Source organism: Ursus americanus, chromosome 26 (assembly GCF_024610735.1).
Source record: "Ursus americanus isolate L20-20 chromosome 26, mUrsAme1.1.p, whole genome shotgun sequence".
NCBI classification, from domain to species: Eukaryota; Metazoa; Chordata; class Mammalia; order Carnivora; family Ursidae; genus Ursus; species Ursus americanus.
In genome coordinates, this window is record NC_142152.1 from 16,933,901 (window position 1) to 16,960,781 (window position 26,881).

Sequence of the window (26,881 nt, forward strand, 5' to 3'; positions counted from 1 at the left end):
CAATCACACTTACTGTCTAATGTCTCCTTCTGGGGTAAAGTTCAGGCAGGCATACTGCCCATTATAAAAGATTTGGGTTCATTAAGCTCAGGGTTACTCTCCCGTAACACATCTCACTACTGTGCAGCTGTTACTGGTGGGAATTGGGACGTAAGGGACTGGCACCAAAAAAGCTGGTACTCTGGCTACTGTTATTGCTGTGAGTAATGAAGTCCTTTGTCTCTGACCCACGTGTCTCATGTCCTCAGTGGTCTCCATACACTTGTGACAGTCTAACTTATTAGCTTGGAAATTAGAGTAAAATCTTATATCTTTCACACTTCTTGACATCTCAGGCTATGGAAAGCCACTGGTAGGTTTTCAGCAGGGGAATAATAATATGTAGTTTAACCTTTTAAAAAGTCATTTCTGACTACTCTGTGGAAAATGATCATGGGTAGAAATTAATGAGGACTCTGGGGGAGTTGTCTGGTTTAGAGATAATAGTGGCTTGGACCAGTGTGTTGCCAGTGGGTATGGAGAGGAGGGAAGGATTCAGGGTGTTCTTCAGGAGGTAGAATTTATAGGTCTTGGCAGAATGGATGTGGGCTGTGGAAGAAAGCAATGGATAGTGAATCTTAGGTTTTTGGCAAAAGCAAATGGGTAGATAGAAGTGACTTTGAGTTGGAGAAGCCTCAAGATGAAGATAATTAGCTTGAAAAAGGACTTATTTCTCACTTTCGTGTTTAGAATTTGAGGGAAAGGAAGAATAAGTAGTAGTTCGTACAACTTGGGATCAAAGGACCATTGTATGTACTTTCCAGGGGAAGAACATTTTTCTTGTGTCTTCCTGAGTTGTCAGATCCATTAATGTTTAGAAATTCAAGTCTTGCAGTTCCTTGTTAAGTGAGTTGTCGCAATATCACTAAATTAGATTAGCTTGAGAGGATTTATTTATTAAATAGCCATATTGATTTTTGCCCCAAATTCATTATCTGGGAGTTTATAAGGAAACTCTTTAATATGTTTCAGGGTTTTCCCCTTTCCAACATTAAAGTAATAATACATTTTTTTCGTATTTATTTTTTAGAGCTTAAATTTTTATTTTTATTTATTTTTATTTTTTTTAAAGATTTTATTTATTTAATCGACAGAGATAGAGACAGCCAGTGAGAGAGGGAACACAAGCAGGGGGAGTGGGAGAGGAAGAAGCAGGCTCATAGCGGAGGAGCCTGACGCGGGTCTTGATCCCACAACGCCGGGATCACGCCCTGAGCCGAAGGCAGACGCTTAACCGCTGTGCCACCCAGGCGCCCCTAGAGTTCAAATTTTTAAGAAAAGATTTATTTACTTTAGAGAGGGAGAGAGCATGAGCGGGGATGGGGGGGGTGCGTGGAAGGGCAGAGGGAGAGGGAGAGAGGCAGACCCCCTGCTGAGCACAGAGCCTGCCATCGGGCTCCCATCTCAGGACCCTGGGATCATGACCTGAGCCTGAAATCAAGAGTCAGATACTTAACTGAGCCACCCAGCACCTCTAGATTCTAAATTTCTTTTAAAGCTGGGCTGTTGTCCCTAAATCCTCAAGGATAATTTGCTCATCTTGTGAGCATGTAAGCTTAATACAGTAGGATGTAAGAAACGAGTGTCTATGGATTAATTTATTCTTTTTGTCATTTTCATTTAGAAATACCTCAAGATAACTTCTTGTCTTTCTAGTACCAGATGCTGATTTCAACAGCACCTGATTGCTTTTCATAAAGAAAATAACTAAAAAGCTGGCGGGGGTCGGGGTGGGGGGTGGGGTGGGGGGTTGGAGACCTTGCCCCTGCAGAGTCCTGTTAAATGGCTTCTTTTTTAACTAATGAGATTTATCCTTTTGTGTGCTTCTCCTGTGCTTACTGTCTTTACAGGACCGTTTTGCATTTCTTAACCTTTATGTATTGCAGACGGTTTAGACTCCAGCATGAAGTGTGCGTGAGTTTTGAATTATTTTTGCACCATCTTGAACACATCCTTTGTTTTCTTTTGTTCTGTGGTATTTTTTTTTAGTCTGTGGGCTAGGTCTAGATTTTTCCTCTTCGGAAAGAAAAGGAAAGGGAAGATAGAACTTACTAGCAGATTTTGGGGGGAGTTGGGAAGGAGGCTAGGCCGAAAATTACTTCTGATTCAATTTATACTCCATCCCTTGGAAGTCAACAGTGGGAAAACATATTCCATTGTAAAGACGGAGAGAGAAAGCTTGAACTAAGATCACAAAATCATTGGTGCTGATCATAAGACTCTTCTAGGTTGTATGAGTTATTATTAATCACTAATAGACTCTGGAGATAGTTCTACCAGAAATGTAGTTAGAATGCTGTTATACCTGATTTTTTGAGAAGATAAATATGCTTTTTTTTCTTTTCTTCTTATGGAGATACATCTTTTTTGGGTTTTAGCAATTTTAAGCCACACCCAGGTAGCAGAGTGGGATTTAAGCTTCCCAGGATGTCCTGTTGCTCCACGTCAGTATCCCATTATACAAATTCTTTAAAAGGGCTCAACATTTTGTCGCTAATTTCATGTTTCATGCAGTGTGCTAAGTGATGTATAATTTCTCCTATTTAGGCTTTGTTTGGAACTTCATGAATGGGTTGTTGGTTTTCTCTTCCTTGTTTCCTGATTTCAAAACAAAACAAAACAATAGTAATAAGATTTTACCAGAGCCTTCTGAGAGGAGATTTTATTTAGTGACTTACTTGAGCCAGAATTTGTAGCCTATGGAATGTGCTAGAAACTCTCCCTAAAGGATTGTTCATATTGTTCTTGCAGTCTCTGTATGGCCTAGAGTTGTGCCTCTACCCCCTTCCCTGCCCTTAGGAAGATTTTTACCCCTCCACCTGCCAGTTTTGGACCTAGGCTTGCCTGTACCCTAAAAACCATTCTGGAAATGGTTCAGAGGCACAGAGGAGTCTTAGTCTTAGCTCCATCTCTCCTGCCCATCCTTTTTCTTCCGTTTGAGGAATAGCTGAGGGTACAGCAGATGGAGGAGTCGAGTCAGACCTGGTTTGTGTCTGAGCTCCTGCTTTTTGGTTGTGTGACCCCAGGCAACACACTTAACCTTCCTAGGCCTCAGATCTTAAATGTAGAACTGAAACTCTGCCGATGACCTCCTGGTGGTTTGGCGAGGCGTAGTTGTGTATGCCAAGGAACTTGTTTTTAGGGCTTGTAGGTTCTCACTAGAACTAGAACTATTTTGAAGTTATGCATTCCCCTATGATTCTGTCCTTCTGTCTCCCTCTGGAGGTGACTACTATCCTGAATTTTCTGTTCAGCATTCCCTTCCCTTTAAAAATGAGTGTTTCTGTAAACAGTGTATTTTTAGCTTTGCCTATTTGGGCTCTGCAAAAATGGTATCTTATATAGTCTCTAATAAGATTTTTGTTTCTCTGGGCTTCTCCCTTACTGGTTCCCTAGTTAGAGAGAGTGGGCTTTTTCTGATACTGGATCAGAGGTTGGGGTAGCATTAGGTGACATGGGGGCTGAGTCCAAGAACGAAAAGTGAGGTTAATAGGAGCCACGTTTACTACTGTTGTAGGGAAGGGAAAGCGGAGAGCTAGAAAGACCCTATAGTTGGGACGGAATCCAGGGCATCTGTATGAGCTCCTGGTCTGCAATATACGTAGATATGGAAAGAAATGAAGAAGGACGTGTGTGCATCTGTGCATGTTTTTCTGTTCTCCTGGGTAGGAGCAGCAATAACCCAGTTGCAATAAGCACACCCAGATCTTGGTTTCTAATACCGTTTTCCCCCCTTCTAGAATGGTAGGAGTTATTAGGTTAGAAATCGCTTTTTGGCAGCCATCATAAAATAATTAATCTGGCCAAGAATTATCATTGGACACAAATGTTGGTTGGTAGGATATTTATATAATCTGAAAATATCCTGTTACAAAGTGTTTATAAATTACAAAGTAGAAAGTAACTTTGTAGTGGAAATCTGGCAGAGTCCCCCTAATATCAAGTGATACACATTCAGGCTACCAGCAAGGGAAAAAGATTAGTATACCACCTGGTAGGATACGGCGAGGGGAACTCTCTTCTTTGGCATTCCTGCTGAAAATTCAGAACTGGAGGCTAATCATAAGAAAGTATCAGACAAACCCAAATGAGGAACATGCTATAGAACTGGCCTGGAATCTTCACGGTTGTCAAGGTCATGAAAGTCAAGGGAAGTCAGGGGTTCTGGGTTGAAATACACTAATGAGATGTGAAAACGAAGTGCAGTGTGAGATCCTGGATGGATTGGATCCTTTTACTAATATGGACATTACTGGGATAATTGGAGAGTGTAAGATTTGGTCTGTGGATTAGATGATGGTACTATGTAATTTGGATGATTTTCATGGCCATAATTACGGTTTTGTGGAATGCCCTTATTTATAGAAACTACTGTCTAAACTCGTAGGGGTGATAGGCTATCATGTTGGCTACTTACTCTCAAGTGGTTCTGAGAAATAAAGTTATTTATACTAACTAGTCTTGCTTTTTTTTGGTCGGTTGATCTGAGATTTTTAAGCAAAACAGAACAAAAAGCCCCTCCTGTTAGTTGACTTAGTAGTTAATTGTTAGCTTATCCTACAAATCATTTGTAAGGTTTAAGAGGTTTGTTTTCTCATGCTGTCTTGTCTTGCAGCTGCCCCATAGAGTAGGCTTTCTGCCACATCTTGATTTGTCTTTTGGTGTGCTGGTTTTATTTACCAACATTTCATGGGGCACCGGGGTGGCTCAGTCCATTAAGCATCTGACTCTTGGTCTTAGTTCAAGTCTTGATCTCAGGGCTGTGAGTTCAGGCCCCACGCTGGGCTCCACGTTGGGCATGGAGTCAACTAAAATAAAATAAACTAAAACAAAATAAAAATGAAAAGTATTTACCATTATTTCGTGAAGATGTTCTTTTCCCCTGCTCATTATTTCTTGTGACCAACTCCTTCTTCTCATGGAAAGTATGATTTATATGAATAGGGCCTTTTACTGTTAGAATTCAGTGATAATACTGTATTTAATTTTGACTTTGTTTTCTTCTTTTATCTGGTGAGCTATTCAAGCTTTCCTTCTCTCCCTCTCTCTCTCTCTCTTTTTTTTTCACCACACTCTATCTACCTCAGCATTGAACATATTTCAATAGGCTTTTAATAAAAAGTGTTGGGCTGGTTGATTTTTACCATAGAATTTAGAATTTTAGAAAGCATAAACAGGGTAAGGGGACTTGCATAGACAGAGTGGTAAATTCATTGCTATACTAAATCTTCATCTAGGCAGTTTATGTGAGTGGTTAGCCCCCAGAAGTCTGGGGCACGGGGGAGGGAGGATAGCTAGGGGGAGAAAGTTAAATGTCAGAGCAGCCTTCCCTCTCTGAAAACATGACATGTAGTCTGTTTGGTAGAATCTGCCCTTTCTTATTAGACAAAAGAATCATGGGTCAAAAGCATTGAATGTCTACCCATACCTCTCTCTGTGGTGGAACTGAAATCCATCATCGGGCTTGTTTTCCTTAGGGAGGTTGGAGGACAAACTTCTCTTTAGCAGCCACGCTAATTTTCATATTTCTCAGAATGATCAAGGGAAAAAAAAAAAGCTTTTAAAAACCCAGAGTGGTAGTTACATTGCACTTAGTATACACCCACACATGCAGGCTTTTCTTCAGCATTTTGTTATTTTTTTTTCTTGCTGCTTTTACAGTGTAGGTGGCCTTCTCTGGATTGCTTTTGACAGGAAATTGAGCAACCTTTCTTTTTTGGAACAGAATATATTTTACTGGTGAGAGGAAAAAAATAAAGTGTTTATGTTTTGAAATTCAATTATGAATTTGTATCTGAAGATGGATTTAAATCTAGAAAAATGGAGGTTGGGTTAAGTAGATTTCATATTGTGCGTTAATATTTCAGAGCCTCCCTAGTAATTTTTAGGCTTTCCCTCCTTTCTTCTTTTCTTGTAAAAAGAAAGGAAGGCCTGGAAATTATTTTGCTTCATAAAACAAAAAGTACTCTCTGTTCTCTTAGCCACTGATGGGTATGAAGACGCTGTCTTTGGAGCGCCTGGGTGGTTCAGTTGTTAAGTGTGTGCCTTCGGCCCAGGGCGTGATCCCAGAGTCCTTGGATCGAGCCCCACATTGGGCTCCCTGCTCTGCTGGGAGCCTGCTTCTTCCCCCACTCCCCCTGATTGTGTTCCCTCTCTCGCTGGCTGTCTCTCTCTGTGTCAAATAAATAAATAAAATCTTAAAAAAAAAAAAAAAAAGAAGAAGAAGCAGCTGTCTTTGACCAGGTCATTAGTTTTTTGGCTCGTGTTTGAGGCTGCCTTCCCCAGTGGTCTTCTTTCTATAGTGGGGGAATGATGGGCTCTACACTGGTTTCACAGGCATCTTGAATCTAGAATGTATGTTAGCCCTACCTTTGGACAAGCACAGTACTCAGTAAAGCTTTCTAATGTTCGGCTGGTGCGGAGGTTCCCGGAGCAGGGGTAGGGGGCTCCAGATGGGAGTGCGGCCTCTGACCCAGATCCAACCTACCCTGCCAGCGCCCCCACAGGCGCTTCCGGATGTGAATGCCTGTCTGCCCACCGCCCACCACCCACCCAGGGACTCACTGCCTGGGGTGACTGTGCTTGAGTTCGATTTAGGTAGTTCCTTTACACACTGGGGATTCGGAGGAAGAAATCAGTCTATAATTAGAATATCAACTCCTATGCCACATCAAGGAAATGTCCAGTCAGAATGGACTAAGTCTGGTGGAATCTTCTAAGTGCGTTCATATAGCACATCCCTTCCTTTGAGTTTAAACATTGCATGTTTGTACACGTCCCTAGCTAGATTGCTGGTGCACATCAGCTGTCAGGTATGTCTTCGTTATGTAATTAGCCAGTTACAGCTCAGTAATTAAGCTTGACAAAACAAAGCGTGTGTTTTGAGTGTTACAGGTTTCCGTACTTATTTCCTCATTCTGTCGATGCACTGTGTAGGCCAATCATGTGAAAACTGCAGGGTTTTTAGTATCTGGGATACTTGACTTTATAGGTTTCTTTTCCCCACAGTTTCCTCCTGATGTTTATACCATGTGACTGCAGTAGGGTAGGAAAGACCTGCTCCAGGGTCTGACCAAGCTCTGTTCTGCTGTGTTGCCTAAGGTCATGGTGTGGGGACACGGTCGGCCCTCAGGAAGTCTCATTTTGAATGCAGTGAAAGTGGGTTTTGAAGCACCTGTCTGTATACCTGGCTGAATAAATGATGGGAGTCCTATCTAGGGTGACAGGCTGGAACTTCATCCCTCTTGTCCTTACCAGGAATGGGGAGTATCTGTGAGGGAAACTAAGTTCTGGTTCTTTTCCTTTCACTCTTCTTAGCTTCCATTTTATATGTTTGGGAACAAAGTTTTGAGGGGTTAACACAGTTTGACAAAGTGTTTCACCTCAGTAAGCATCAAAACATTAGTTTCTCGGGAGGCTCTTAAGGACATGTATACTCTGATTTATTGTAGTATTTTTAGAATGAGTACATGTACTGCATAGTATTAATATGGGGCATGCATGTATATTCCTGTACCAGTTACAGGAAATGTTCATATCTGTAGTGGGAGTTTATAGCCTATCTGAAGTGACCAGTATGGGAATTGTAAAATTTCTAATTGATCAGAGAGTTGTTTGCTTTGGAACAGGGTTTCTCAACCTCACCTCTGTTGACCTTTGGGGGTGGATGATTCTTTGTAGTGGAGGGCTGTCCTGTGCAGTGTGGGGTGGGTTAGCAGCCTCCCCGCCTTCTGCCGTGAAAAGCTGGTAACATACCTCCACCCCCTGTTGTGACAACCAAAAATATTTCCAGACATTGCACGATATCCCCTGGGGGTACAAAGTCACCCCCTGTTGAGAACCACTGGTTCGGAACAGTGGTTCCCGTAGGCACGGGACAGGCTGACTACGTCATCACTTTGTTGGGGGCCTTTGTGTACAGTCAGGTTCCTGAGTTTCTCCTCAGACTCCCTGAACAGGCGATGGGGGCTGAGGCCCTAGATCACCAATCTGCCTAGAGACTGAATAACTGGGTTTAAGAATTTGTTTAAGCTGGGGTGGCTGTTGGTTGGCTTATATTTAAATGTGTGCTGAACTACACGTAAAGAGATGACCAGTGAAAGAGGGTTTTAGAGGTAGAGCATATCCTTTCGCAGTTATGATTTGATTTGTAATGGTGATTTCCCCCCCTTAATATTGTGGGGTACAATTGTATGTTTTTCAGAATTCAAAGATAACCTTATTGTACTAAAGTCAATAATTATTTTAATCTAGGTTTTGAGAGAATACCTCAAGCTGGACTCAGAAGCAAGATTCACTACTCACTTTGAAGTGGAAGAAGGTGAGTTGGCGGATTAGTCACAAAGGCCTGTGGGGGAAGGGAACGCCATGCAGACACCTGTGCTTAGAAGACCTCCTTGTAGGGAAATTTGAATTTATCGCATTTGGACCCTGTGTTTCTTCCTCACTGGTTTTTCCTCCTTCATTGTTTTACTGCTGAGAGGCAGAAACGGAATTGGAGAGGAAGGGAAACTACGGTTTTTACTCTTTGATTTCTGAATTCAGCATTGTTATCTTTACAGTTAAAATAGTTCAGGTATTTTCTGGCTACTTAAATTAATAATAAGAAAGCTTTCGTGACCTACTTAAGTTCCCATTCCATAGTAAATACGTTTCAAAAAATCGTCTACGTGTTTCTTACAATTTGATGGGAGTTTATACCTCAACTCGTGTTAACCGTCGTGCATCAGTGTATAATTGGGAATAGCAGGCTTGTCCTGAAAAACGGAGAGATGGTTAGATGATGTGCTGCCTGACATTTACCGATGCGGGTGTTACCACTGGTCTCAGAGTGGTTCCCCGTGGTTATTACTCCCGGGTAGGAACCCTGGCCCACCTTAGGCCTGTTCTGATGTTTCTGTGGACATTTCTCATTTCTCAATTTTTTATTTAAAAAATTTATTTTTATTTATTTATTTTTTATTTACATATAATGTATTATTTGTTTCAGGGGTACAGGTCTGTGATTCATCAGTCTTAACACAATTCATAGTGCTCACGATAGCACATACCCTCCCCAGTGTCCATCACCCAGCCACCCCATCTTTCCCACTCCTCTCCTGTCCAGCAACCCTCAGTTTGTTTCCTGAGATTAAGAGTCTCCTATGGTTTGTCTCCCTCTCTGGTTTCGTCTTGTTTTCATTTTTCCCTCTCTTCCCCTATGATCCTCTGCCTTGTTTCTCAGATTCCACATATTAGTGAGAGCATATGATAATTGTCTTTCTCTGATCGACTTATTTCACTTAGCATAATACCCTCTAGTTCCATCCATGTCATTGCAAATGGCAAAATTTCGTTTTTTTGATGGCTGGCTGCATCTTCTTTATCCATTCATCTGTCAGTGGACATCTAGGCTCTTTCCATAGTTTGGCTATTGTGGACGTTGCTGCTATAAACATTGGGGTGCATGTGCCCCTTCAGATCACTACATTTGTATCTTTGGAGTAAATACCCAGTGGTGCAATTGCTGGGTCATAGGGTAGCTCTATTTTCAACTTTTTGAGGAACTTCCATACTGTTTCCCAGAATGGTTGCACTCCCACCAATGGTGTAGGAGGGTTCCCCTTTCTCCACATTCTTGCCAACATCTATCATTTCCTGACTTACTAATTTTAGCCATTCTGACTGGTGTGAGGTGGTATCTCATTATGGTTTTGATTTGTATTTCCCCGATGCCGAGTGATGTTGAGCACTTTTTCATGTGTCTGTTGGCCATTTGGGTGTCTTCTTTGCAGAAATGTCTATTCATGTCTTCTGCCCGTATCTTGATTGGATTATTTGTTCTTTGGGTGTTGAATTTGATAAGTTCTTTATAGATTTTGGATACTAGCCCTTTATCTGATATGTCATTTGCAAATATCTTCTCCCATTCTTTCCGTTGTCTTTTGGTTTTGTTGACTGTTTCCTTTGTGGTGCAAAAGCTTTTTATCTTGATGAAGTCCCAATAGTTCATTTTTGTCCTTGCTTCCCTTGCCTTTGGTGATGTCTCTAGGAAGAAGCTGGTGTGGCAAATGTTGAAGAGGTTGCTGCCTATGTTCTCCTCAAGGATTTTGATGGATTCCTGTCTCACATTTAGGTCTTTCATCCATTTTGAGTTTATTTTTGTGTGTGGTATAAGGAAATGGTCCAGTTTCATTCCTCTGCATGTGGTTGTCCAATTTTTCCAACACCATTTGTTGAAGAGACTGTCTTTTTTTCCATTGGATATTCTTTCCTGCTTTGTTGAAGATTAGTTGACCATAGAGTTGAGTGTCCATTTCTGGGCTCTCTATTCTGTTCCATTGATCTGTGTGTCTGTTTTTGTACCAGTACCATATTGTCTTGATGGTTACAGCTTTGTAATAGAGCTGGAAGTCCGGAATTGTGATGCCACCAGCTTTGCTTTTCTTTTTCAATATTCCTCTGGTCTTTTCTGGTTCCATACAAATTTTAGGATTATTTGTTCCGTTTCTGTGAAAAAAGTTGATGGTATTTTGATAGGGATTGCATTAAGTGTGTAGATTGCTCTAGGTAGCATAGACATTTTCACAATATTTGTCTTCCATTCCATGAGCATGGAACGCTTTTTCATTTCTTTGTGTCTTCTTCATGAATTTCTTTCATGAGTATTCTGTAGTTTTCTGAGTACAGATTCTTTGCCTCTTTGGTTAGTTTTATTCCTAGGTATCTTATAATTTTGAGTGCAGTTATAAATGGGATCGACTCCTTAATTTCTCTTTCTTCTGTCTTGTTGGTGTATAGAAACACAACTGATTTCTGTGCATTGATTTTATATCCTGCCACTTTACTGAATTCCTGTATGGGTTCTAGCAATTTTTGGGTGGAGTCCTTTGGGTTTTCCACGTAAAGTATCATATGATCTGCAAAGAGTGAGAGTTTGACTTCTTCGCCGATTCAGATGCCTTTTATTTTTTTTGTTGTTGTTGTCTGATTGCTGAGGCTAGGACTTCTAGTACTATGTTGAATAGCAGTGGTGATAGTGGACATCCCTGCCATATTCCTGACCTTAGAGGGAAAGCTCTCAGTTTTTCCCCATTAAAAATGATCTTTGCTGTGGGTTTTTCATAGATGGCTTTTATCATATTGAGGTATGTACCCTCTATCCCTACACTGTGAAGAGTTTTAATCAAGAAAGGATGCTGTCTTTGTCAGATGCTTTTTCTGCATCTGTCGAGGGTATCATATGGTTCTTGTTCTTTCTTTTATTAATGTAGTGTATCACATTGATTTGTGGATGTTGAACCAACCTTGCAGTCCAGGAATAAATCCCACTTGGTCATGGTGAATAGTCCTTTAAATGTAGTGTTAGATCCCATTGGCTAGTATTTTGGTGAGAATTTTTTGCATCCATGTTCATCAGGGATATTTTTATCAGGGATTTTGGTTTTGGGATCAAGGTAATGCTGGCCTCATAAAATGAGTTTGGAAGTTTTCCTTCCATTTCTATTTTTTGGAACAGTTTCAGAAGAATAGGTATTAATTCTTCTTTAAATGTTTGTTAGAATCCCCCTGGGAAGCCGTCTGGCCGTGGGCTTTTGTTTGTTGGGAGATTTTTGATTACTGCTTCAATTTCCTCCCTGGTTCTGGGTCTGTTCAGGTTTTCTATTTCTTCCTGGTTCAGTTTTGGTAGTTTATACCTCTCTAGGAATGCATCCATTTCTTCCAGATTGTCTAATTTGTTGGCATATAGTTGCTCATAGTATGTTCTTATAATTGTTTGTATTTCTTTGGTGTTGGTTATGATCTCTCCTCTTTCATTCATGATTTTATTTATTTGGGTCCTTTCTCTTTTCTTTTGGGTAAGTCTGGCCAGGAGTTTATCAATCTTATTAATTTTTTCAGAGAATCAGCTCTGAGTTTCCTTGATCTCTTCTACTGTTCTTTTGGCTTCTATTTCATTGATTTCTGCTCTGATCTTTACGATTTCTCTTCTCCTGATGGGTTTAGGCTTTATTTGCTGTTCTTTCTCCAGCTCCTTTAGATGTAGGGTTAGGTTGTATATTTGAGACCTTTCTTGTTTCTTGAGAAATGCTTGTATTGCTATATACTTTCCTCTTAGGACTGCTTTTGCTGCATCCCAAAGATTTTGAACAGTTGTGTTTTCATTTTCATTTGTTTCCATGATTTTTTTTTTTTTTTTAATTTCCTGGTTGACCCATTCATTCTTTAGTGGGATGCTTTTTAGCCTTCAGGTGTTTGAGTTCCTTCCAAATTCCTCTTGTGATTGAGTTTGAGTTTAAAAGCATTGTGGTCTGAAAATATGCAGGGAATGATCCCAATCTTTTGGTACTGGTTGAGTCTTGATTTGTGACCCAGGATGTGATTTATTCTGGAGAATGTTCCATGTGCACTAGAGAAGAATGTGTATTCTGTTGCTTTGGGATGGAATGTTCTGAATATATCTGTGAAGTCCATCTGGTACAATGTGTCATTTAAAGCCCTTGTTTCACTGTTGATCTTTTGCTTAGATAATCTGTCTATTTCAGTGAGGGGGATGTTAAATCCCCTACTATTATTATATTATTGTCAATGTGTTTCTTTGATTTTGTTATTAATTGGCTTATGTAATTGGCAGCTCCCATGTTAGGGTCATAAATATTTACAATTGTTAGATCTTCTTGTTGGATAGACCCTTTAAGTATGATATAGTGTCCTTCCTCATCTCTTATTACAATCTTTGGTTTAAATCTAATTTGTCTGATATAAGGATTGCCACCCCAGCTTTCTTTTGATGTCTATTAGCATGGTAAATGGTTTTCCACTCCCTCACTTTAAATATGGAGGTGTCTTTGGGTCTAAAATGAGTCTCTTGCAGACAGCATATCAGCGGGTCTTACTTTTTTATCCAGTGTGATACCCTGTGTCTTTTGATTGGGGTATTTAGCCCATTTACATTCAGGGTAACTATTGAAAGCTATGAATTTAGTGCCATTGCATTGCCTGTAAGGTGACTGTTACTGTATATTGTCTCTGTTCCTTTCTGGTCTATGTTACTTTTAGGCTCTCTTTTTGCTTTGAGGACCCTTTTCAATATTTCTTGTAGGGCTGGTTTGGTGATTGCAAATTCTTTTAGCTTCTGTTTGTCCTGGATTTCTCAGACATTTTAATCAGTTGTAAAAGGGTATACTCGTATTGAGAAAAATAACAGCTTCATTCAGATTGAGAGAGACATTTCCACAAGCTTCAAGTGTTATAATATGATAAACTCTTAAATTCAGATAAAACAAGTGGTTTTGGGATGTGTAGGTTTCTTTGGTTTTGCTGAAACAAAGACCTGGGCATTTTTCTTACCTGCTGCTTCGTTAGAAGCAGAAGCAAATCGCCTAAGGAGTTGGCTCTCCTGGAGCACTACAGCCTACAAAGGACGGTCAAGGTTATCTGAGCATCTCCCGGTAGTAAACCTTTGTGCAGAGCTGAGGGCTTCTTTTCCGAAGCCTGCTGGGTAATTGGAGCAGTGCTTTCAAAGTGACTGGCTGTCTCCGACCTTCCTTGAATTTCAGTAAGAGGAATTGAGAAATTATTATCTCTGACAATGTTTTTAAAGTGCATTAGGACACTTTCCCGGTAGCATTTATTTGATCAAACCCAGCATCCTTCTTTAATAAAGTGAAATCCAGGAAGGATTTTTAGGTCTCTGTGATTTGTAGCCATTTGAAAAGCCTGGGTCTTTTATTAGCAGCACAATAAAAAACTGTCTTTGAGAATGTAGCATCTTTGGAACCATCAAGAATTGCTCAGCGGTGCAACAAGCAGCCTGTAGGCATGCCCTGTGAGGGTAGTTCCTGTACTTTCTGAAGGAGGAGAAATCGGCACCTGGTATGGCGTGCCCTCTGGGCTTCACCTCAGTCTTGAAAGTTGTTTTTCAAGAGCCACTTTTTCCCCTCCAGGGTGCCTGTATACAATAGAAACACGCACCTTCTGTGCAGCCCCTGTGTGTCTTACGGTATTTTAAACACTCTTAAGTAAGGATCAGCCCCTGATGGAACTTGAGTACGACCGTTGTTAGCAGAAGCTGTAGTTCTAGGGATCCCGTGAGGCCAAGCTTGTTTAGCTTTTGTATGTAGCAGCTACACCTTGTCTTTTGAATTTTGTTCCTCTTAACAGCCTGAACCCTGGGACACTTAAACCGCTCCTTTTAATGGTGATACTATCTGATGGTGTTAGGATGGTCTATCTGTCAGGTCAGGTGGGAGATTCTTCTCGTAAGCATTCCTGCTAGCTCCGGTCTGCTCAGACAGACAAGGGAGGCTTAGATTGAGCAGTTTTCCATACCTGTTAGTGGCTTGACTCTTTCTTGGTCTTCTAAATGTACGCTTCCTTTCCAAAGACACTCTCTCCACTTCAGGGATATCTGAATCAATTCCCTTCTTCAGAAGGAAACAAAAATCCAAAAGACTAAACCAAACCAAACCAAATAAACCTACAAAACCTTATATTTTCTAGGCAGTCCTATGTGGATCTTATTAAATCCATCATTCTTTATACACTTTTATTTATTTATTTTTTGGGTAACGTTGTTCTGGAATACAAAATTGAATTGAGAAAGCGTACTTATTTTCCTTCCCTTCAAAAAAAATTGTGTGGCTATATTCTTCCTAAATCCCCAGCGAGAAACATAGAGCGCTGTTAACTGATGATAATCTCTGACTAAATTATTTGCTTTTACACATTGAAACACTTGAATACTTTTCCCAAGTATTGTATTTTTGCTTTGAATTTTCCCTTTCTTGTATAGACAGCTATGTGCTCCTAGGTAAGTGAGATGTTGTTTAAATTTTTCTCTTATTTCAATTTGGTTATTGCATCCCAGCCTTCTGCTTTTAATGGGAGAGTGGCCGAGGCAATTTTAAAAAGCTCAGCGCTTCTTTCTTTTCTTGAGAATAAAATAGAAAAAGAATAACTGGTCACATTTGTGTAGACTAATAGTTTGCTGATATGATACACAAAGTAAAGACCCCAACCATTTAGTAAGTATAAAAAGAAAAGGAAAAAAAAAATACGTGTTGGTGCGTTCTCCCGGACTTCTCTTGGTGTTGTATGTGGCGGTAGCAAGAAACCTAATAATCGTCATGCCTCATATCCACCGTCCAGACAGAAGAATGACTGTAGCAGATTCAGAGGTCAGTTGAAGAATGGAACCTCCTCCCTGGCCATCTAGCCTCATGTGCACTGATGCACGTGGTCTCTTGTTCCTGCCCGTCGTCCCAACAAACTTGTGGGGAGCTTGCACCTGCCAGCTCTTCACAATATACTTTTTCCAAAGGGTTTGGGAAACTCTTTGTGGTAGGACTTTATTTTACAACCTAGGCTTTATTTATTTATTTATTTTTAAAGATTTTATTTATTTATTTGACAGAGATAGAGACAGCCAGCGAGAGAGGGAACACAAGCAGGGGGAGTGGGAGAGGAAGAAGCAGGCTCATAGCAGAGGAGCCTGATGTGGGGCTCGATCCCATAACGCCGGGATCACGCCCTGAGCCGAAGGCAGATGCTTAACCGCTGTGCCACCCAGGCGCCCCAGCAACCTAGGCTTTATTTTAGTGTTTGTCAATACCTTAGCGTAAAGGAAGTTGTAAATATCTTCACAAGCATTTGAGGGGCTTTCATCAAAACCACGTGGGCGAAATTAAGGCCATGGCGGGTGAGGTCTCCCATTTAGGGAAGCACAGTATGCTGTGTTCTGGGGGTTTTCTGCACCTGGGAGGATGCCTTTATTGTACCTTTGTGGAAATGATTTTTAAGCAAGAGGTTATAGAAATGAATGGCCCCGGTTGGAGAAAGCTGCCGCTCCTGCCTGCAGCAAACGTGCCAGGGCCTCCGGTGAGTGGGTGATAAAGAAGACGGGAGAGAGGTGTGCACGCGCAGCCGTTCCACATGACACCAGCCTTCTCAGGGATAGGGATGTTTCCCGAACTCTTGTTTGTCCCAGCACGTGGCTGGCTCTGTGTTCTTGCCATGATGGTGTCCTTGAAAAATGCACTGGTGCACAGCTACTCCAGGTGAGTCTTCAGTGGGTTAAGTAATGACATGGTTGCTGAAGAGCTAACGGACTTTGATTTTTTCCTCCCTCAGAGAGTTGTTTTTTTTTGTTTTTGTTTTTGTTTTGTTTTGTTTTAAGTCTGTAACAATTCAGTAACTGGGCTTTTTCCGCTACTGACTGGTGTTTTCCCCCCAGTCAATGGGAAAGCAAATGGTTTGAGAAATAGATGAGATAACATTTGTTGGGTATTGGTCTTTGTATAGGGACCTCTGGGTATGTCTTAGCCTTAAAGGCTTTGTAGTTCCAAGAAGTAAGATATTCTACTTCTGTAGCCCCTTGTCTCCCCTCTGGATTTACTAGTGGAGAAGCTAATTCAATTAAATAAACAACTCTTTAACACCTGGTTGTTGTTGACCAGGATAAAAATATAAAAAAACCAAATGCCTCTTGTTATCAAGTTGTTTTTCTAGAGGAGGAGATAAGACATAATTAAAAATTGCCATAACAAATGACCAAATGTAATAAAGCCTTCTGTGGAAATACAAGTGAAATGCATTGAGGTGTCTGTAGAGGAAGAATTAAATCTATGGAGATGGCATCATTGGAACTGGGCATCGAAGGATCCATCCATCCATCTGTCCATTGTCTACCCACCCATCCATCCACTAAAAGGGTAACATTTGTTTCTTCAGGTAACCAAAGTAATTCATGTTTATTGTATAGGATCTGGGTGTTCCTAAGAGGAGCACAGATCAAAATAAAAACCACTCAGTTCGAAGCAGATCACTCAGTCCCCGCCACTCCGAGATAACTATCCCTGTTAGCATTTTTGCTTCATATTTGTGGAAAATTTTAACATACACAGAAGTAGAGTGAAGAGCACAATGAGCCTCCATGTACCCATCATCTAACTTTAACAGTTACATTTTGCCGTTCTTGTTACGTTGCTCTTCTTCCTGCTTTTGTGGGTTTTTTGGGTGGGGGGGGATTTAAAGCACGACTTAGATATTATATCATTTCACCTGTAAATACTTCAGTAAATTTTTTTAACAGATAATGATTTTAAAAAGTCACAATATCATTACCCTTAACAAAATGAATCATTCCTTAATATTACTTACTAGCCAGTGTCTTCCATTGTCTCAAACTTGTGATTTTAAAGTTAGTTTGTTTTGGACTCAGGATCCAAGCAGGATAACACATTACATTTGTCTCTTTTAAGTCTTTCTTAATCTGTAACATTATCCCTTCCCCCTCTGTTTTCATGTAATTTATTGTTGAAGAAACTAGGTCATTTGTTTTTTAGGACTGCTAACGTCTTAATAGTTTTCTTTCATTTTCGCTCTTCTTTGTGACCGTGTATATGTTTTATTTATTTTTTTTTTTTTTTTTTTTTACATTCACAGCACTATTTATTGGAAAAAATCCACATAAAAGTAGACGTTTGAAGTTCAAACCCATATTGTTCAAGAGTCAATTGTACATTCTGGACTTAAGTAATAAACAATCCACAGAAAAATTAAAAGTTTGAATTTACAGTCAGGTGATTCAGAAAAAAATTATCAACCCATCTTTGAAAGTATAGAAGTGCATGGTTATGTTGAATAAGCAATTAGAAAAATACATATTTTTTCATAAAATATTGTTTTATGTGTAATTACTAGATATAGTAAATTCATATATAAGTAAATAGACCTATTCTAAAAACTGCAATGGTATATTGCTACTTCATATCAGAGAGAAACAATGCTATTGATATTTACCCAATCCTTCAATCTGCCAGTGTAGAGTTCAAAATAATATGAATTATTTCACTATTCAAAACTTCTGTATTTGTTTTTTTTTTTTTTTTATTAATAACGATTTTTTATTATATTATGTTAGTCACCATACAGTACATCCCCGGTTTTCGATGTAAGGCTCGATGATTCATTAGTTGTGTATAACACCCAGTGCACCATGCAATATGTGCCCTCCTTACTACCCATCACCGGTCTATCCCATTCCCCCACCCCCCTCCCCTCTGTAGCCCTCAGTTTGTTTCTCATAGTCCATAGTCTCTCATGTTTCATTCCCCCTTCTGATTACCCCCCCTTTCTTTATCCCTTTCTTCCCCTACTGATCATTCTAGTTCTTATGTTCCATAGATGAGAGAAATCATATGATAGTTCTCTTTCTCTGCTTGACTTATTTCACTAAGCATTATCTCCTCCAGTGCTGTCCATGTTGTAGCAAATGTTGAGAACTCATTCTTTCTGATTGCTGAGTAATATTCCATTGTATATATGGACCACAACTTCTTAATCCAGTCATCTGTTGCAGGGCATCTCGGCTCCTTCCACGATTTAGCTATTGTGGACATTGCTGCTATGAACATTGGGGTGCATATGGCCCTTCTCTTCACTACGTCTGTATCTTTGGGGTAAACACCCAGTAGTGCAATGGCTGGATCATAGGGTAGCTCAATTTTTAACTTTTTAAGGGACCTCCACACGGTCTTCCAGAGTGGCTGTACCAACTTGCATTCCCACCAACAATGTAGGAGGGATCCCCTTTCTCCACATCCTCTCCAACAATTGTTGTTTCTTGCCTTGTCTATTTTTGCCATTCTAACTGGCGTAAGGTGGTATCTCAGTGTGGTTTTGATTTGAATTTCCTTGATGGCTAATGATTTTGAACATTTTTTCATGTGTCTGTTAGCCATTTGTATGTCTTCATTGGAAAAGTGTCTGTTCATATCTTCTGCCCATTTTTTGATTTGTTTATTTGTTTCTCGTGTATTGAGTTTGAGAAGTTCTTTGTAGATCTTGGATACCAGTCCTTTATCTGTAGTGTCATTTGCAAATATATTCTCCCATTCCGTGGGCTGCCTCTTAGTTTTTCTGACTGTTTCCTTGGATGTGCAGAAACTTTTAATCTTGATGAAGTCCCATAAATTCATTTTATCTTTTGTTTCTCTTGCCTTTGGGGATGTGTCATGAAAAAGGTTGCTTTGGCCGATGTCGTAGAGGTTGCTGCCTATGTTCTCCTCTAGAATTTTGATGGATTCCTGTCTCACATCAAGGTCTTTCATCCATTTGGAGTTTATTTTTGTGTATGGTGTGAGATAGTGATCAAGTTTCATTCTTTTGCATGTAGCTGTCCAATTTTCCCAGCACCATTTATTGAAGAGACTGTCTTTTTCCCACCGGATGTTTTTTCCTGCTTTATCAAATATTAGTTGCCCAAAGAGCTGAGGGTCCATTTCTGGGCTCTCTATTCTGTTCCATTGGTCTATGTGTCTGTTTTTGTGCCAGTACCATGCTGTCTTTGTGATCACAGCTTTGTAGTACAGCTCGAAATCCGGCATTGTGATGCCCCCAGCTTTGTTTTTCCTTTTCAACAGTTCCTTGGAGATTCGGGGTCTTTTCTGGTTCCATACAAATTTAAGGACTATTTGTTCCAGTTCTTTGAAAAACGTTCTCGGTATTTTGATCGGGATAGCATTGAAAGTGTAGATTGCTCTGGGTAGCATGGACATTTTAACTATGTTAATTCTTCCGATCCATGAGCATGGAATATCTTTCCATCTTTTTATGTCTTCCTCAATGTCTTTTAAGAGTGATTTATAGTTTCTAGAATAAAGGTCCTTTACGTCTCTGGTTAAGTTAATTCCAAGGTAACGTATGGTTTTTGGTGCTATTGTAAATGGGATGGATTCCCTGATTTCTCTTTCTTCGTTCTCGTTATTCGTGTACAGAAATGCGACTGATTTCTGAGCATTGATTTTGTATCCCGCCACGTTACTGAATTGCTCTATAACTTCTAATAGTTTGGGAGTGGCTTCTTTTGGGTTTTCCATATAGAGTATCATGTCGTCTGCGAAGAGAGACATTTTGACTTCTTCTTTGCCGATTTGAATACCTTTGATCCCTTTTTGTTGTCTGATTGCTGTTGCAAGGACTTCTAGTACTATGTTGAATAATAGTGGCGAGAGTGGGCATCCTTGTCGTGTTCCTGATCTTAAGGGAAAGGCTTCCAGCTTTTCCCCATTGAGAATAATATTTGCAGTAGGCTTTTCATAGATGGCTTTTATGAGATTGAGAAATGTACCTTCTATTCCTACACTCTGAAGGGTTTTAATCAGGAAAGGATGCTGTATTTTGTCAAATGCTTTTTCGGCATCGATTGAGAGGATCATATGGTTCTTGAGTCTTTTCTTGTTGATATGATGTATCACGCTGATTGATTTGCGAATATTGAACCACGCTTGCATCCCAGGTATGAATCCCACTTGATCGTGGTGGATAATCCTTTTAATGAACTGTTGGATTCTATTAGCAAGTATCTTGTTGAGGATTTTGGCGTCCATATTCATTAGGGAAATCGGTCTGTAATTCTCCTTTTTGAGGGGGTCTTTGCCTGGTTTGGGGATCAAGGTAATATTGGCCTCATAGAATGAGTTTGGTAGCTTTCCTTCTGTTTCTATTTTTTGAAATAGCTTTAGGAGAATAGGTATTATTTCTTCTTTGAATGTTTGGTAGAATTCCCCAGGAAAACCGTCCGGGCCTGGAGTTTTGTTATTTGGAAGGTTGTTTATCACTGACTCAATTTCTTCATAATTAATTGGCCTGTTTAAGAAATCAATTTCTTCCTTTTTCAATCTTGGTAGTTTATAGGTTTCGAGGAAGGATTCCATCTCTTCCAGATTGCTTAGTTTATTGGCATATAGCTGTTGATAAAAATTTCTAATAATCCTTCCAATTTCAATGGTGTTCGTCGTGACCTCTCCTTTTTCATTCATAATTTTAATAATCTGGGTCCTTTCTTTTTTCTTTTGGATAAGTCTTGCCAGTGGTCTGTCAATTTTATTGATTCTCTCCAAGAACCAGCTTCTAGTCCTGTTGATCTGCTCTACTGTACTTCTGGTTTCTGCTTGATTGATTTCAGCTTTAATTTTGGTCAACTGCTTCCTTGTGCGTGGATTAGGCCTGTCCCTCTGTTGCTGTTCCAGCTTCTTGAGGTGAGAATATAAAAACTGCATTTTAGATTTTTCTATTCTTTTGAGTGAGGCTTGGATGGCTATGTATTTCCCCCTTAGGACTGCCTTTGCAGTATCCCATAGGTTTTGGACTGTTGTATTTTCATTCTCATTGGTCTCCATAAATTGTTTAATTTGATTTTTGATTTCCTGGTTTATCGAGTCATTCCTGAGCAGGATGGTTCTTAGTCTCCAAGTGTTTGAGTTTCTTCCAAATTTTTCCTTGTGGTTGAGTTCCAATTTCAGAGCGTTGTGGTCTGAGAATATGCAGGGGATAATTTCAATCTTTTGGTATCGGCTGAGACCTGTTTTGTGTCCCAGAACATGGTCTATTCTTGAAAATGTTCCATGGGCATTAGAATAGAATGAGTATTCTTTGGTTCTGGGGTGCAGTGTTCTATATATATCTAAGAGGTCCAACTCGTCGAGTATGGCATTCAAAGCCTTTGATTCTTTGCTTAGTTTTTGCCAGGGTGTTCTGTCTATTTCTGAGAGTGGAGTGTTGAGGTCCCCTACTATTAATGTATTTTTATCTATATGTCTCTTTATTCTGGTTAAGAGTTGGCTTGTGTATCTTGCTGCTCCCCTGTTGGGGGCATATATATTTATAATTGTCATATCCACTTGTTGAATACTTCCTTTAAGAATAATATAGTGCCCTTCTGCATCTCTAACTATAGTCTGTAGTTTAAAATCCAATTTATCTGATATGAGAATTGCTACCCCAGCTTTCTTTTGAGGTCCATTTGCGTGAAAGATGGTACTCCATCCCCTTACTCTCAGTCTGAATGCATCTTTGGGTTCAAAATGAGTCTCTTGTAGACAGCAAATGGATGGGTCATTTCTTTTTATCCAATCTGCAACCCTGTGGCGTTTGAAACCAGAATTTAAACCATTAATGTTCAGGCTGAGTACTGAGAGATATGCTTTTAATTCTGCCATGTTGTCAGTAAAGTCTTTGTTTGTATTGGCTGTGACTTTCTGTTTTGTATCACTCTTGGGGCCTTTTTACTTTTATAGAACCCCCCGTAATACCTCCTGTAGGGCTGGTTTCGTGGTTACGAAATTGGCTAGTGACTGTCGATTCTGAAATGTCTTTATTTCTCCATCAATTCTGAATGACAGCCTTGCTGGATAAAGGATCCTTGGCTGCATGTTTTTCTCTGAAAGAGCTTTAAAAATGCTCCCCCAACCCTTTCTCTCATTCCAGGTCTGTGTAGACAGGTCTGATGTAATTCTGATGCCTTTGCCTTGGTACGTGAGAAATTTCTTTGCCCTGGCCGCTTTCAATACTGTTTCCTTGGATCTCATATTTGCGAATTGCACTATGACGTGACGTGGTGTATGTCTGTCATGGTTGAGCTTGGGAGGGGTCCTCTCTGCCTCTTGGACACGAATGTTTGTTTCCCTTGCTAGATTAGGGAAGTTTTCAGCTACAATTTGTTCAAATATCTCTTCTAGACCTCTGTTTTTCTCCACCCCCTCGGGGATGCCGATGATTCTAACATTGGATCGTTTCGTTGAGTCAGTAATCTCCCGTAGCCAACATTCGTGGGCGTGGATTTTTTTAAGACCATCTTCTATTTTTATTTTTTCCTCTATTAACCCATCCTCCAATTCACTAACCCTTTCCTCCGCTTCCGTGACCCTGGCCGTCAGAGCCTCTAGTTTTGCCTGCATTTGGCTCATAGAATTTTTAATTTCTGTCAAATTCGCTCTCATTTCCGCCCTTAGGGATTGTATATTCTCAGTAATATTTTCCTGAATACTTTTTTCAAGTCTACTCATTATCTTGACCATTGTTACTCTGAATTCCATTTCTGATAATTTGGTTACATCCATATCCGTTACTTCTGTGGCAGAGGCCACTGATTCACTGTCTTTTCTTTGCTGGGGGGGGCTTCTCCTTCTTGTCATTCTGATGAAGAGAGGTTGCGGGCTTTCCAGAGCCCAAAATTATTGATTGGGTCCCAGGCCGTGCCCCTTGTTTTATAGGGATCTTAGAGATGTGGGCTTCTTCTTTAAAGATTTTATTTATTTACTTATCTGAGAGAGGGAAACAGACAGTCAGCAAGAACGAAACAGAAGCAGGGGAGTGAGAGAGGAAGAAGCAGGCTCCCAGCGGAGGAGCCCGATGAGGGACTCCTTTCCGGAACGCCGGGATCACGCCCTAAGCCGGAGACAGGAGCTCAATGACTGCGCCACCCAGGCGCCTCGGGTTGTGGGCTTCTTGATTTTTCAGCCTGCCTTCTGTGTTCTGGGGGAGGGGCCTGCCGTGCCGATACTCAGGCAACCCCGTTTGGTTAGAGTCTCTGTGTCCCCTGCGAGGGAGGATGGGGATGGGCACTCTCTGAGCCGGTATTTCCAGGCTTTTGTTCTCTGGCGGCTTTCCCTGGCGGCCGGCTATGCCTCTTCTGAGGGTCAGAGCAGCAGAGGCTGCATTGTCACAGAACAGAGGGATTGCAGCCCGTTCTCCACTGATGTTCTGGCCACTTTAACTCTGTTACTGTTGGTGCTGCTCAACCCTGCGGCCGTCCCGGGATGTGCGCACCAACTCGGCGACCCTGCCCTCACTTCCAGGGCCGGCGCGTCTCTGTCCTTTGTGTTTCTAATGCCGCCAGCCACCGGCCGCCCCGCGCGCTCCCGGGTCTCCCGGTCTCAGTCTATGCCCGGTGAGCACACCTCGATTCCGGAGTTTCGTGAGAAGCCTGGTGGCGCGCGCACCCGGTTCAGGGTCTCAGTCTGCTGTTTCGCGGGTGCCGACCGCGAGTCCGCCCGCTCCCCCGTGCAGGTGGCCCGCCAGCCGCCAGCCGCCTCGCGCGCGCTCCGGGAGTTCCCGGTCTCAGTCTGGATCCCGTGAGCACACCGGGATTCCGGAGTTTCGTGAGAAGCCTGGTGTCGCGCGCACCCGGTTCAGGGTCTCAGTCTGCTGTTTCGCGGGTGCCGACCGCGAGTCCGCCCGCTCCCCCGTGCAGGTGGCCCGCCAGCCGCCAGCCGCCCCGCGCGCGCTCCGGGAGTTCCCGGTCTCAGTCTGGATCCCGTGAGCACACCGGGATTCCGGAGTTTCGTGAGAAGCCTGGTGTCGCGCGCACCCGGTTCAGGGTCTCAGTCTGCTGTTTCGCGGGTGCCGACCGCGAGTCCGCCCGCTCCCCCGTGCAGGTGGCCCGCCAGCCGCCAGCCGCCCCGCGCGCGCTCCGGGAGTTCCCGGTCTCAGTCTGGATCCCGTGAGCGCACCGGGATTCCGGTGTTCCGGGAGATGCCTGGTGGCGCGCGCGTTCACGGCTCACCGGTCTCAGTCCGCTCTCTCGCGGGTGCCCTCTGTGTGTCCGCCCGCTCCCCCGTGCAGGTGGCTGCCGCTTCCCGGCGCCCAAACGCGGCGGCTCCCTCCCCCTTCCGTTTATCTTCCGATATCCGTGCACGGTTTACAGCTCCCCTCTTGGTACCTCAATACTCAGCGCTGGAGATGTTCATTTGTAGAGATCCAGATGCATCATCCTGCGTCTCAGGCTGATTCCGTGGTTATATAGGCTGGTCTGGTACCTATCCAGCTCGACTCAGGGGACCGGCTGAAAAAGGGGTCCCCTATTCCTCCGCCATCTTAACTCCAAAAAAAAAAAAAAAAAAAAAAAAAAACCCCGTGTATATGTTTTAAAAACAAAATTGGAATCCTGTGCATGCTGTTTTATAAGCTATTTTTATACTTAGTGCTATAAGGAGGGTGTTTTCCTATTATTTACTCTTCTGCAATTTATTTTCTGTTAAATCATGGCAGTAGAGTAACTAAAAATGAGAACGATGCATTTGGTTATTTTTAAAGTGTATCTTACATTAATGATAGGTATTTCAACAGCAAATTGCTTATTCCTTCCCTTCTTTATATCCTTCCTTCCTGCCTCCCTCCTCCTTTTTCTCCCTTCCCTCCTACCTTCCTCCTTCTTCCCTTCCTTCCATTCATCTTCCCTCCTCCCTCCCTTCTTCCTCTCTTCTTTTCTTTTCCACTCCAGCAGCTAGCTGTTATGGGTAGATAGAACATGGGTGATGCAGTTCCCGGAATCGAGAGTGCATTTCATTTTCTATGAGCCATGTAGATAGAGGGTTGTGTGAAAGCAGGGCTCATACTCCGCGGACAGGGTTGAGAGTAGAGGAGTTCAATGGTGCCGATCCAGGCCCTGATTTTTCTGGAGAGTCCACTGCAAGAAGGGGACCCTTATCATTGTTATCATAAGCTGACCTTGATTAAAAAGTTAAGCTTGCATTCTCAAAATGTAGGCCACTGGTGAGAAAGGACTCTTAAGCAGTTAAAAGGGAGCACGCCTGTTTTAGTTGAGATGTTAATGTAGTCTTTTTATTTTTAAACATTTTTAAATTTATTTTAGTGAAGGGTGGAGAGGAGAGGAGAAGGGGAGAATCTCAAGCAGACTCCCTGCTTAGCTTGACGTGGGGCTCGATCTCATGACCCTGAGATCATGACCTGAGTCGAAATCAAGAGTCAGATGTTTAACCGACTGAGCTACCCAGGCGCCCCTTTTTCACCTTATTCTTTAATCCAAAGTCACCTAATAACCCTGTAAAACCCTTGTGAGATGTTTTAAAAATTAATTTTAGTAAGAGTAATAAATGAGTCTGCTTTCTGTTTCCCTACTGGCTCTCCAGAGCTAAACGCTTTGTTGATGTGGTGTTTATATTTTCACTTCTAATGTGAAGGTTTGGTATTTTTGTGTTTTAAAACTTCATGTAATTGGTACTGTGTTGAATGTCGGTAACTTTGTCATTCGGTACACGCTTTGGAGATCTCTGTTACTTCCTGTAAACTAGTTTGTCCTTTTCAACAGCTACATGGTTATGTAGACTCGTCATGGGACTGTAGGATGGCTTTTCTGCCATTCTCCTGTGCTGAATTCCTAGGTTTTTTTCAGCAGTCCCTGGTTACAAATAAGGCTGCAGAGAATATCCTCGTCCTTGACTCTGTGCATGTGGGCATATGTTTCTCTCGGCGTTTGTCAGGCCAGGGGATATGTAATAGATACTCCCAGATGGTTTTACCAGAGTGACTCCCATTAGCAGAGGGAGTTACCTAGAGAAAGGTTCTCAAATTCCTCATATTTATCTAGAGAAACGGGACAGGACAGGAGCTGCATCTAAGAACTGACTTGTGGTTTACAAATAAGTAGACCTTATTAACTCTAATATTTGACTTTGGAATTGTTTGTTATTATTGTCATTATCATTATTTTTAATGCTGGGTGTGGAGCCTCATGTGGGGCTTGAACTCACCACACTGAGATCAAGACCTGAGCTGAGATCAAGAGTTGGACACTTAACTGACTGAGCCACCCAGGTGCTCTGAACTTTTTTTTTTTTTAAAAACTAATTTTATTTATTGGGCTATATTTTGCTACCAGATGTGAATTTATTTATATGTAGAGAATTCTGCAATTAAGTGATTAACAAGAAAATTATTATAACGGCCACTGTATTCTCGTGTAAAAATAACACCTGGTTTTTAGAATCTGTGCACTGGGGGCAAAGCTGGGTGTGGTGATTGTATTAAGTGTCTTGGGGTCTGGAAGGCTCCTCCGTGAACCGCTCCTGTCTGTTGTCATGGCTGAGGAATGTGTTGTGTCTTCAGCCTCACCCCTACCACATGACGGCCACCACAGGCAGAGGGAACACAGAACGAACTGAGGGCCTCCGCCGGGGCAGGGATACGCACACCGCCTTGTCCTTTGGTTTCCTGTAAAGAACATTGTTCGCAGTAAAGAGTGGGGTTTGCCTTTTTCCTCTCCCTTGCATGCTTGTCTGGC

General features: G+C 41.6%; 1 protein-coding gene across 6 annotated transcripts in view; it reads left to right on the forward strand.

The window, feature by feature from the left end:
- The window catches only part of SIPA1L1 (signal induced proliferation associated 1 like 1), a 371,151-nt gene that overhangs the window by 72,248 nt on the left and 272,022 nt on the right, over nt 1-26,881 (forward strand). For 5 of the 6 annotated variants that reach the window (XM_087856075.1, XM_045807903.2, XM_045807913.2 and 2 more), the window contains one exon: nt 8,293-8,359. The gene's annotated coding sequence lies outside the window, so the exon portion shown is untranslated. Of the gene's footprint in view, nt 1-7,977; nt 8,154-8,292; nt 8,360-26,881 lie in introns of those variants that run through there. The other variant, XM_045807909.2, reaches the window with a different exon arrangement.